Here is a 13,525-nt window from a genome sequence, read left to right on the forward strand (position 1 = left end):
ACCAACACAGCAAACTTTATCAAAAGGGGAAAGAGTAAAAGAGTCATCAGGAAGGATTTGCAAATTACAATTGAGAACTTAGGGAAAGGACAGAGTCCAACATATAGCTCAACCTATGCTGCAAACTCTTCTCTGGAATATAGCATAAGTCAAAAACTGTTCCTTCCTGAGAAGTATCCATACATCTGATCCCTTAGCTGCTGGGGCACTACTTCGACTCACCCGATGCCTAGTTTAGGCGGTAGCTCTAATATAATCGTAGCGGTCAAAGATTCATCCCTAAAGACACGAATCGTACCCCATGTTGAGAGGGGCAATACATCCACCTCGCTGCTTGACAATATAGCTTCAAGTGGGGAGATTGATATTCTAGCTGTGGGGCTGAGGACAGCAGCATCTACATCGGTGGGCCACAACAGTGACGAGAGGTCAGGCCGCCATATACAAGATTGTGTAGGTAGGATTAGGGTAGGTTGCAGGCCGCCATAAGAGTAAGCAGGCACCTCTTCGCTGCTAAAATCCGAGAGGGAGTGAGGTATCTCCGTCGATGTAAAGAGCAGCTTGGAATGCAATGGCTGCCACAGCTCTACCCTCAGTGAGGGCTGCTCTGTAACCTCTGTAGTGCTCATCTCGACTGTTGTGTGATCAGCCCTCAGCAGTTCATATCGGTCTTGTGATGAACTATCCAGAGCTTCGCTTGTTCAATCGGCTGACATCACGCTGGATTGGCCCTGTGAAGGGCAATCTGGATCTTTATTTCCAGTATGTCCTAGTGGCAGTTGGGATTGTGGTGGCAAAAGGTCTGTGAAGGGGAAATCTGTCAGCGCGTCTCCGCACACGCTGCTTGGTATTCCTCGCATCTCTGATCTCAATGTGTCTGTGAGATCGATAAAGCAGCTTTCAATCTGTCTATCCAGCCCTTGTAGTATAGCGTAGAGTAGTTCCTGAGTTTCATCCATTTTTAAGAGCAGCGTCAGGCTCAGTCCTGTAGTCCCGTAATGGTGGAGATAGGCCCAAATATCTGACCTCAGACAATCTAGCAGCCTCCCATAGAATGGGTGCAAAATAGGTGATCAATGGCACAAATCAGCTCAGGCAGGGTTCCTCTTCTTTATAGCTCAGCTAGTAGTTATTTTCATATGAATTTAGCTCAGTCCATGGCTGTATTTAGATATTTTAGTTAGTTAAGGCCTAGGAGCTCAGCAGACCCACGTCTGATCTCCTCGGCTGTTGGCTCCGCCCCCAAATCACAGGTTTATTAGTCTCCCACAAGGGATTAGCCCAGGCAAGAGCTGTGTCAGAGAGTAACAAGATGAGAAATCCCACCTTAGCTCTGTCAGAGGGAAACGCCTGAGGTAACATCTCAAAGTAAATGCCCACCTGGTTCAAAAAACCCTCTGCACTGAATAGGATCGCCTCCATATCGCTGAGGTAGAGGTGCAGAACCGGACATGCTCCTGGTAGGCATAGGTGCAGCAGCGGAAACAGGAGCAGCCATAACTTGCGGGACACTTTGGTCCAAATGTGCAGTGCGAGTCAGCAGGGTTTGCAGGGCTAGTGCAAATTGATCCAAGCGGTGATCCTGTACATCCATCCTGGAAATGATGGCAGGTAAAGGTGGATTATTAGCACCATCGGGATTCATGGCCTTTGTGTAATGTCAGGGTGCCAGGAATAAGACTGAGACGAGAAGTGCAAAAATAATCACACCTTTATTAATAGCAAAAAATAATAAAAAGTCCACAAGTCAAATAACAAGCCAGGAATAAAAACCAGAGCTGGTAGTCAGACGAGCCGAGTCAGGAGCCAAAGCGAATAGTCAGACGAGCCAGAATCAGGAACAAGGAAAACAGCAGAGTCAGTAACAAGCCAGGGATCAGGAACCAGGAAGGACGTCAAGCAGCCAGGTAATACACAAGAACTCTCACAAACAGGTCTGAGACAACGCAAAGGCAAAGCATACTGAACAGAGGCCCTTTAAATAATAAGTGATGACATCACAATTCTGAGACTGCATCCTGTCTCACATGGATGATGCACACCAGTCTGGCCATAAAAGGAAGTGCAGGAATTGAGCAGCATCCCCCACAATGCACCATAGTCAGGAAGAGAGGTGAGTAAAATGGCTGCCAGTAGCACATGGCAAACACAACAGGGAAAAAACCCTGACACCTTGGTAGCCTGGAGATAGAACTTTAAGGCACACACCACATCCAGGTTGTGAAGCAAATGTTCTTTCTGAGAAGAAGGGCTAGGACAAACAGAAGGAACTACGATCTCGTGATTGATAAAGCGGTCAGAAACCTCCTTCAGAAGAAAACCTAATTCTGTACGAAAAACAGCTTTGGATCACATTGTAAGGCAGATAATTAGGAAACTCTATGAGCAGAAGAGATAGCCAACAAAAACAAAACTTTCCAAGATAAAAGTTTAATATCAACAGAATGCATAGGCTCAAACGGAGCCTGTAAGGAACACGAAGAACCAAATTAAGGCTCCAAGGAGGAGCAATAGATTTAAACACAGGCCTGACTCTGACCAGGGTCTGAACAAAAGACTGAACCTTATTAGATTAGCTAACCTTTTGTGTAGCAAAAAAGAAAGGGCAGAAATCTGTGCCTTTAAGGAACTAGCTAACAAACCTTTATCCAAACCTTCTTGAAGGAGCAATAGAATTCAAGGAACTCTCACCTTGATAGGTGTGCCAGACCTTATGATACGTCTGACGAGTCACAGGCTTACAAGCCTGGATCATAGTGTCAATGACCCTATCTGAAAAACCTCTTTTAGATAGGACTAAGGGTTCTATCTCCATGCAGACAGCCTCAGAGAATCTAGATTTTGATTAAGGAACGGACATTGAAGAAGAAGATCTTCCAAGGGTAGGATGACATCTTCACCAGATCTGCAAACCAAGTCCTGCGAGGCCAAGGTGGCGCAATTAGGATCACCGAGGCCCGCTCCTGCTTGATGCGGGCTATGACTCTCGGGAGAAGGGTAAACAGAGGGAAACATTATATTAGACTGAACTCCCACGGAACAGCTAACACATACACCAACACTGCCTGAGGGTCCCTAATCTGGGCAGCTTGGCATTGAGACGGGAGTCCATGAGGCCTATCTCCGGAACACCCCAACTTAGTGTTATCTCGGAGATCACAACCGAATGAAGGGCCCACTCCCCTGGGTTGAATGTCTGTCTGCTCAGATAGTCTGCTTCCCAATTGACTACTTCAGGGATATGAATGGCTGAAAGGTGACACTGTGGGACTCTGCCCACCGAAGGATGCAAGATACTTTCTTCATTGCCATGGAACTCCTTGTTCCTCCCTAATGGTTGATATATTCCACAGATCTAATGGGTCCGATTAAAATCTGACAAACCGGACTGAAAACAGTTGATGCTATATTACCAGAGCATTGAAGATTGCTCTCAACTCCAGAATGTTAAAGGGAAGGACAGATTCCTCCGGCAACCTGGATTACTAGGCCCAGGAGGCTGGCATCCGTAGGCACAATCTCAAAAGCACATGGTCTCAAAAGCACATGCCTTGGGACAGATGATCCTGACAGAGTCAACAAGAGAGAGATTCTCTCATTTGGTTGTCCAGGACGATCAGCTGAGATAGATCTAAATGATCTCCGATCCATTGTCTGAGCATACATAGTTGAAGAGGTCTCAGACGAAAGCGAGCAAAAGGAATAATATCCATGGTAGTCGCCATGAGACAGATTACTATCATGCACTGCGCCATTGAAGGACGTGGTGGGTGTGGTTTATAGGTGTATTTAAGATGTATTAACTTTAGGTGTAACTATGCATGATTAAGGACTAAGTCCGAAACGTTGCAATTTTGTGGTCTGGCTTTGATACTGTGCAGTTTGCACGAATAAATCTGTTGAAGATATTTCGGTGGTGCTGCTTCTTTTTTGTGATTGAAGGACGTGCAGAAGATTGAAGGGGAGAGACAGGCAGAGAGAAGTCTGGATCGTCTCAGATCCGTCAGGAAGATCCTCATGGAAACTGAATCTATGATTGTCCCCAAAAAAACAAACCCTGGTATTGGAAACCATGGGACTCTTGTTCAGATTGTTCATAAATAATGCACCATATGTCTATGAACCCCAGGAGATTGTAAAGCAAAGCTCCACCGGCGCAATAGAATTGTCAGCTAGCTGCGAAACACTGACTGCATAAAATAACACTGCAGTTATCTATAGATAACTAGCACACAGATTGTGCATAAACAAAGCCCTATATCCCTATGAACCCTAGGGGACTGTCAGGAAAAGCTCCCCTGGAGCAATAGTAATTGCCTGCAGATTGTGCATAAGCAAAGCCCCATATCCCTATGAACCCCGGAGGACTGTCAGGCAAAGTTGCATCAGAGCGATAGTAATTGCCTGCAGGGAGCGCTAAAAGCGAGGACGGAGTGCTTGCATTAGTAGCTGGGAAAACGCCTGCCAAAGATTGCTAGTGGCGAGAAAATGGGCTGGACTCGTGCACCGCCACAGAAAATAAAATGGGGCATTAAAGGGACAGTAAACCTTAAAAATAATGTTATATAATTCTGCACATAGTGAAGAATTATATAACATTATATTAGCCAAACTTTGTAAATCATAATATTCACTTTTTATTTTGTAAAAATACCGCTGTTTTACAGACCCGCTCTCTGTACTCTGCTGAGCGGGTCTGTTGTTTTTACTGAGCGCATCGGGCCAGCTGTATAGTCACAGCCCGGCCCGACTGCGCCATTAGACACATTGCAGCTCGCTCCCGCTCTGTCTGACAGCAGGAGAGAGCTGCACTGTGTCTAATGGCGCGGTCGGGCTGGGCTGTGACTATACAGCTGGCCCGATGCGCTCAGTAAAAACAACAGACCCGCTCAGCAGAGTACAGAGAGCGGGTCTGTAAAACAGCAATATTTTTACAAAATAAAAAGTGAATATTATGATTTATAAAGTTTGGCTAATATAATGTTATATAATTCTGCACTATGTGCAGAATTATATAACATTATTTTTAAGGTTTACTGTCCCTTTAAGCATACACCCTGCAATAAACAGTACTAGGTTTAGGATTAAAACAGTTCTACATGCCTCAAAGAAAACCTAGAGAGTACCGATCTAGGTACTTGCAGTCCTTTAATGTGTACTTGTATACTAGCGTGCGGTGGCCTCCAATCATACATAGTTAAAAAATAGAGCAGCCGCCACTGAGAGGGAGCGCATTAGAACTGGATTTTAAAAACGTCTACTAGAAGCCAGATATTAATAAGTGCCCACAATGTCACATCCCCTCATTGCCCAGCCCCACTGGAGGTTAACCAGCAATAAAATATGAAAAGTCCCTAACTCTCAGTTATGCCACATTTAGACAACAAACCATGGGGGCAAGGGATACAGTGACTCATGGTTAGAAGTCTTTATCTGCACCATGCAGTTTTCTCACCAGTTCCAGGTCTGACAGTAGCAATCTTTATCCTGACAGGGACCTGAAGTAGAAAGCAGTGTAAGCAAGCACTGGTTGTCTGATGAGGGTGTTAGCACAGATTGCTGGAAGGAGGACGGAGAAGTTCCCTGCGACATCCAGCAGCTAACAGCTACCAATAATCTTACTAAAAGGTTTACATGGGCACAGCTTCAACCCCAGACCTATCTTGAAGGGAAACTACCCATGAAAGGGCTTTAATTCAATTTTCTTGAGAGCACCATCTTCTGCCACCTCCTAGTTACAGAGGCAAAGAATAACTGGGGGAGTATGGGAAGTTGGAGGGATACTTAAGCTTTGGCTGGGGTGTCTGCCTCCTCCTGGTGGCCAGTTGTTGAATTACCAATATAAATTAATGGAATCATGGACTTTCCATGCCATTGGAAAGAAAATGTGTTCATGTACTATTGTTTAAAGGAATCAAGTTGACGTGTTGCTAAGAGCTTTTGAAATCTCTTAAAGGGACAGTCTACACCAGAATTTTTATTGTTTTAAAATATAGGAAATCCCTTTATTACCAATTACTGGGTTTTGCATAACCAACACAGTTATATTAATACACTTTTTTCCCTCTGTGATTACCTTGTATCTAAGCCTCTACAGACTGTCCCCTTATTTCAGATATTTTGACAGACTTGCATTTTAGCCAATCAGTGCTTTCTCTTAGGTAACGCTGCGTGCATGAGCACTGTGTTAGCTATATGACTCACATGAACTAACACCCTCTAGTGGTGAAAAACTGTCAAAATGCATTCAGCTTAGAGGCGGCCTTTAAGGTCTAAGAAATTAGCATATGAACCCCCTAGGTTTAGCTTTCAAATAAGAATACCAAGAGAATAAAGCAAAATTGGTGATAAAAGTAAATTGGAAAGTTGTTTAAAATAGCATGCCCTATTTGAATCATGAAAGTTTATTTTGGACTAGAATGTCTCTTTAACTAAAGGTTGATTTTTGTTTGAATGCTTTTTATGCTTTTCATTATTCAGGACTAAATATGTCACCAAAATGTTTCCTAGCAATCCTAGCTTGGAAAGGCTTCTTAGTAATTATCTCTTATAGACATTATTTATTTATGTTGCTTAATTTGAAGTCAATAAAGAATCCAAGGCAACAAAGTGAGGATATCTGCACCAATTCCTGTCTCAATAAAAGTTATGGCTACATAAGGTAATGTTCCAAGAGCTAGAATGTTGTTAGCAAACTTACTGTGAGCTAATAATCCATGAATAACACAACAGACATTTAATTTATTACAGAAACTAATCAGAATGCGGTGGCACCAATTAGCATATAGTGATAAACAAAGAAGATGGCTTTTGTAGAATCAAATTAATTTAGATAAAAATGCCATGATGCCAAAAGAATGACAGCTTAGTACTAAGGATAAAAACGTTTTTGCAGGAAAATGGTGGAGCTTTAAGAAGCACAACAAATTCCAAGCCAATAAATGAACAGAAGCTTTTCTATGTATTAAGTACGGTGCAGACCCTAGAAGTATATATTTTTTTTTAAATACATTTTTATTAAGGGACTGAGAAAAATACACTGTCACACTTTCAAAGACATATGAGGTATAGTAATTTAAGCTCTGATATGGGTTCTTGAACTCCTCCTAGTGGCAGGAAATTGATCTGATAATTTATGGAGGACAGTGGATCATCATCATTTTACGAAAGAAACAAGACATATAGGGGCCTAGTTATCAACGCGTCTACTTTACCTGCCTTTGCCGGCCCAATACGCCCCCCTAAGCTCGCCTACCATCGATGCCGCGGACCTGAAAAATCTCGCCAAAGTTATCAATAAATCTGTCAAAAAGCTGCGCACCAAGTACGGGGCGATGAGCAGCGGACTGTGATAGTTATCACTCATCCGATCTCGCTGCTCTTCGGCTTTTTGACAGCTTTATTGACAAGCTGTCACTAAGCACTCACACTAACTACACTGTTCTACCCCCTATACCGGCGCCCCCGGAGCCCCCCGCAACTCAATAAAGTTATTAACCCCTAAACCGCCGACCTAGACCCTGCCGCAACTCTTATAAATGTATTAACCCCTAAACCGCCGCTCCCGGACACCGCCGCCATCTACACTATACCTAGTAACCCCTATCCTTCCCCCCCTATACCGCCGCCCTCTATAATAAAGTTATTAACCCCTATCCTGCAGATCCCGTACCTCGCCGCAACTAAATAAATAGTTTAACCCCTAAACCGCCGCTCCCGGACCCCGCCGCAACCTATATTAAATTTATTAACCCCTAATCTGCCCCCCCCTACACCGTCGACACCTATAATAAATTTATCAACCCCTATCCTGCCCCCCTACACCGTCACCACCTATAATACATTTATTAACCCCTATCCTGCCTCCCCTACACTGTAATAAAATTATTAACCCCTAAACCTAAGTCTAACACTAACCCTAACACCCCCCTAACATAAATATTAATTAAATAAATCTAAATAATATTTCTCTTATTAACTAAATTAATCATATTTAAAACTAAATACTTACCTTTAAAATAAACCCTAATATAGCTAAAATATAAATAATAATTATATTATAGCTATCTTAGGATTTATTTTTATTTTACAGGCAACTTCCAATGTATTTTAACTAGGTACAATAGCTATTAAATAGTTATTGACTATTTAATAGCTACCTAGTTAAAATAAAGAGAAATGTACCTGTAAAATAAAAACTAACCTAAGTTACAATTACACCTAACACTACACTATACTTTAATAAATTATTCCTATTTAAAACTAAATACTTACCTGTAAAATAAACCCTAAGATAGCTACAATGTAATTAATAATTACATTGTAGCTATTTTAGGATTTATATTTATTTTACAGGTAACTTTGAATTCATTTTAGCTAGTTAGAATAGTTATTAAATAGTTATTAACTATTTAATAACTACCTAGCTAAAAGAAATACAAAATTACCTGTAAAATAAATCCTAAGCTGATTTACAATTAAACCTAACACTACACTATCATTAAATTAATTAAATAAATTAGCTACAAATAACTACAATTAAATTCAATTAAATAAACTAAGTAAAGTGCAAAAAATAAAAAAAGCTAAGTTACAAAAAATAAAAAAAATAAGTTACAAACATTTCAAAAAGATTACAACAATTTTAAGATACTTACACCTAATCTAAGCCCCCTAATAAAATAACAAAGCCCCCCAAAATGCCATATCCTATTCTACATTAAAAAGTTTCCAGCTCTATTACCTTACCAGCCCTTAAAAGGGCCTTTTGCGGGGCATGCCCCAAAGAAAACAGCTCTTTTGCCTGTAAAAAAAAATACAACCCCCCCAACATTAAAACCCACCACCCACATACCCCTACTCTAACCCAACCCCCCCTTAAATAAACCTAACACTAACCCCCTGAAGATCATCCTACCTTTAGCCGTCTTTAGCCAGCCAACCCACCGATGGAACAGAAGAGGAGATCCGCAGCGGCAGAAGTCATCATCCAAGGGGCGCTGAAGAAGTCTTCCATTCGATTGAAGTCATCATCCAAGCGGCACTGAAGAGGTCTTCCATCCGATTGAAGTCTTCATCCAAGCGGCGTCTTCAATCTTCATCCATCCGGAGCGGAGCCATCTTCAGACGAGCCGACGCGGAGCCATCCTCTTCTTCCCGACGACTAACGACGGTACCTTTAAGTGACGTCATCCAAGATGGCGTCCCTTCAATTCCGATTGGCTGATAGGATTCTATCAGCCAATCGGAATTAAGGTAGGAAAAATCTGATTGGCTGATTTAATCAGCCAATCAGATTGAAGTTCAATCCGATTGGCTGATCCAATCAGCCAATCAGATTGAGCTAGCATTCTATTGCCTGGCTCCATGCATGACATTTATGAAGTAATTCAGAAAAATCTTTTCTCTTTCATTTGATATAACTATTTGTAATTATGTATGTCCTAATAACTAATGATATAGCATATAAAGTAAGAATAAATGATGTGCCTTCAACACCCCTCCTACTAATGAAAGAGAAATCAGAATATAACTTTATTAGTGTAGTTAGTCACTATGATCGTCTCTATGTGAAATAATTATGATTATAGAACAGATTGTACATCTATATCCATCAACATGTATCTCTGATTTTATCAAACTTTTAGCTGTTTGTATTGCAAATATTGTTTTGTCTCTTACATGAGTGACTGTAAATTTAAACAAACGATATCTAGGTCGTATGCATGTGTCCTATTGTTTTAAATCTAAAATTATCTCATTAAAGGGACAGTCTAGTGTGGCAGTATACACCAATTTTCATATAACTGCATGTAATAGACACTACTATAAAGAAGAATATGCAGAGATACTGATATAAAAATCCAGTATAAATCCTTTTAAAAACTTACTTAGAAGCTCACAATTTAACAATGCTGGTGAGGTTAGGCTGGACACTGAAATGGGCTGAGAAAGCAGGAAGAGCAGACCCTCATCTGCATATGAAAAGACATATTATACAAGCAGGAATCTGAAGACATCAGTCTACATTAGTGATGTCAAAAACATAAAATTTTCCGTTCGCGAACGGCGAACTTCCGCAAATGTTCGCGAACGGGCAAACCGCCATAGACTTCAATAGGCAGGCAAATTTTAAAACCCACAGGGACTCTTTCTGGCCACAATAGTGATGGAAAAGTTGTTTCAAGGGGACTAACACCTGGACTGTGGCATGCCGGAGGGGGATCCATGGCAAAACTCCCATGGAAAATTACATAGTTGATGCAGAGTCTGGTTTTAATCCATAAAGGGCCTTAATCAGCTAACATTCCTAAATTGTTTGGAATAACGTGCTTTAAAACATCAGGTATGATGTTGTATCGATCAGGTAGTGTAAGGGTTACACCCGCTTCACAGTGACAGACCAAACCCCCGCAGCGGGTACAACATCATCATCATCAAACCGTACGTCCATGTGTGTTATGCTGCCTGATTGAGACATATCCCTGTTATCTACATCCTCTGGCAATAATGGTTGCGCATCACTCATTTCTTCCAACTGAGGAGGATGGTGCATCAAGGTTCCGAGCGGAAGCTGTAGAAGATTGGGTGTCCTGTGTTAGCCAGTCAACTATGTCCTCAGAACTTTTCAAGTTCAGGGTACGTGGCCTCTGAACACTGGGCATTATTCTAGGGCCAAAGGGAATCACAGCACCACGACCACGACGGCCCCTGCGGGGTGGCCTGCCTCTGCCTGTCATTTTTTTTTTGATTTGTGGTACTATGTGTGCAAGCTACTGTGACAACAGATATGAGTGGCACTGTGCACTGGTAGAAGTTGGCAGAGTAGACGCTGTAGGCCTGACACACACGCTTGCAGACAACTAACTGCTATTCAATCTATTACAGTCAAAATTGTATTTTTTTTTTAAATGTACACTACTATTACACCAGATATAAGTTGCACTGGTGTGACACTGTGCCCTGGCAGGCACTGAAACGCACACGTGTGAAGGAAACTGACTGCTATTATTTCACAGTCAAATTTCTAGTTTTTTTTTTAACCCCTTAAGGACCAAGGCCATTTCTCAATTTCTTTCCCTTAAAGTGAATGTAAATTTTTGCTTAATTATTCTTCCCTATCAATTCATGTCATGAATTCATGTTTACTTCACTCTCTGACCGTCCTTTACTGATTATGTCCTTGCACCTTCTGGAAACTCCCTCTCACATACAACGTATAAAACATCAACCAACCTATTGCTTAGTGCTTAGAATTCTGTCTCCTACCGCAATCAATCTCCTAAGGATTCACACTCCTCAGCAGCTGTTGCAACTGACACAGGATCTCTGCTCAACGGAGCCGGCTGTGACGTCACACGCCACCGGAACACTCCTAGCTACTCTCAACTCTCCTTACAGATTGTTACCGGTACCGGCCTCTCTGTTTTCAACAGAAGTAGTTAACTAAAACGGACTTACACCTTCTACCTACTTGGTAAGATTTCAGCTTATATCTTACCTACCTTTTACTGCAATCCTGAATGTATCAAATCTGTTCAAATGTTACACAGCTGTTTCTAAAAGCCTCCTTGCAACCAATAACTAAATTAGGAATACTTTTCACAGAGACTTATAGATTTTGTGAATCATTCAATTCCTTACGTATTACTACTGAAGTTTTCTCTTTACCCTAACTTTAGACAGTTTACAACACTGATACTATTTCCTTCCCTGTTAAAGTGCTGACTTGTCAAAATAGATCCTACATTTTTCACTATCACAACTTTATTATTGCTTATGGTTTATTGAATTGCACTTTGCATTTCCTCTTTTGTTTGCTTAGTTGCAGTATTCAGATTCAAACCAATATTAATTGCCAGACAGATATCCTCATACATATTAAACAAAAGCTGCGCCGTTGTTTCATATTTGTATCAGATAACTGTCTAACTACATTCATATTAATTCTTAAGGCTGCAGTTGTGGTTCAAAGTTGTTACTTTGTTGTTCTTTTTCTGCCTTGTAGGAAAAGCAGAATTAATTCCTGACATTAATTCTAAGCCTTTAAAATGGACCCAGCAGCATTATTATCTCATGTGGAAGCCCTGACTCAGACTGTAGATAATCTAACTAAGGGCATGACTGCTTTACAGTTAGAAAATACTACTCTAAAAAAATACATTGACGAAAAGACTGATAACTTACGATTAGCATTTAGTACTCATGAACCCCAACCATCCCCCCCTCCACATTTCTCTGGCCTTAGGCATGAATTTAGAGAATTTAAGAATTCTTGTTATCTTTACTTTCAACTAAAACCAAAAACTTATGCCACTGACAATCTGAAGGTTCTTACTACCATCTCCTACTTAAAGGGTGAACCCCGTATTTGGGCAAATCTGTTTTTTGAAACTAATGACCCAATATTACACTCCCTTGACCAATTTTTCAAAGCCATGGGTCAACTTTATGACGACCCCTACAAACAATTATCAGCGGAAACTGCTATGCGCTCACTCCGCCAACTTAAGAGACCAGTTGAAGAATATATAACTGATTTTAAAAAATGGTCATCTGACACCATGTGGAATGATCTCTCTTTGCGAAATCAATTTCGCCTAGGGCTTTCAGATCCCCTAAAAGATGAGCTTGCCAGACAACCCCTACCTGACACTCTAGACCAACTAATTGATTTAAGCATTACTTTAGACAGACGTTTGAGAGAAAGACGCTCTGAAAAACAACACTCAGACACCCTCATGAAAGCCTCTCATCTTAGTACATTACCCACTCAAAACAAAGCACTGACTAAGACCACTACTACCCCCATGGAGCTCGGATTTATCAGAGGTCCATTAACCCCTCAAGAAAAGTTGAGACGTAGAGCTAACGATCTCTGCATGTACTGCGGGGGGTTGGACCACTCCGTCAGAGATTGTAACCAACTTCTGCGCAGGAATGGTAAGCCACCAATAATACAAACTTGTTTATCAGCCAAACAAACACTTACTAATCATTGTTCCCTTCCAATTCTGTTACAGTGGGAACACCACCGAATAGAATCGCAAGCAATCCTTGACTCTGGGGCTACTCACAATTACATTGACCAACACTTTGTGCTAACAAATAAAATACCACTTGTTAAAAAGTTAAATCCCAGTGTCCTCCGTTTTGTAGATGGTAAAGAAATAAGCTCAGGTCCCATACATCATCACACTATACCCTTACGAGTCACTACACAGACACATCATTCTGAATTTGTCTCTTTTGATGTCATTCCATCACCACAGTTCCCTGTTATTTTAGGTATTCAATGGCTAAAGAAACATGATCCTGATATTACTTGGTCCTCATCAAAAGTACAATTTAAATCTCAGTACTGTATAGATACCTGTTTATTGCATGAAAATTTACTATTAATACACCCTGATACTGTACCAAAAGAATATTGGTCCTACTCAGATGTCTTTGACAAAAAAGAATCTGAGACGTTACCCCCTCACAGGGTTTATGATTGTCCGATAGATCTACTGCCAGGAGTAGA

At 41.2% G+C, this 13,525-nt stretch overlaps 1 long non-coding RNA gene across 1 annotated transcript; it reads left to right on the forward strand.

Moving 5' to 3' along the window:
• The first annotated feature begins 12,614 nt into the window (after nt 1-12,614).
• LOC128652131 (uncharacterized) lies at nt 12,615-13,135 on the forward strand. Its single transcript, XR_008401276.1, has 2 exons — nt 12,615-12,942; nt 13,023-13,135. It is a non-coding gene; the product is annotated as an uncharacterized LOC128652131 (long non-coding RNA).
• The last annotated feature ends 390 nt before the right edge of the window (nt 13,136-13,525 follow it).

This window comes from Bombina bombina, chromosome 3, assembly GCF_027579735.1.
Source record: "Bombina bombina isolate aBomBom1 chromosome 3, aBomBom1.pri, whole genome shotgun sequence".
In the NCBI taxonomy this organism is placed as follows: Eukaryota; Metazoa; Chordata; class Amphibia; order Anura; family Bombinatoridae; genus Bombina; species Bombina bombina.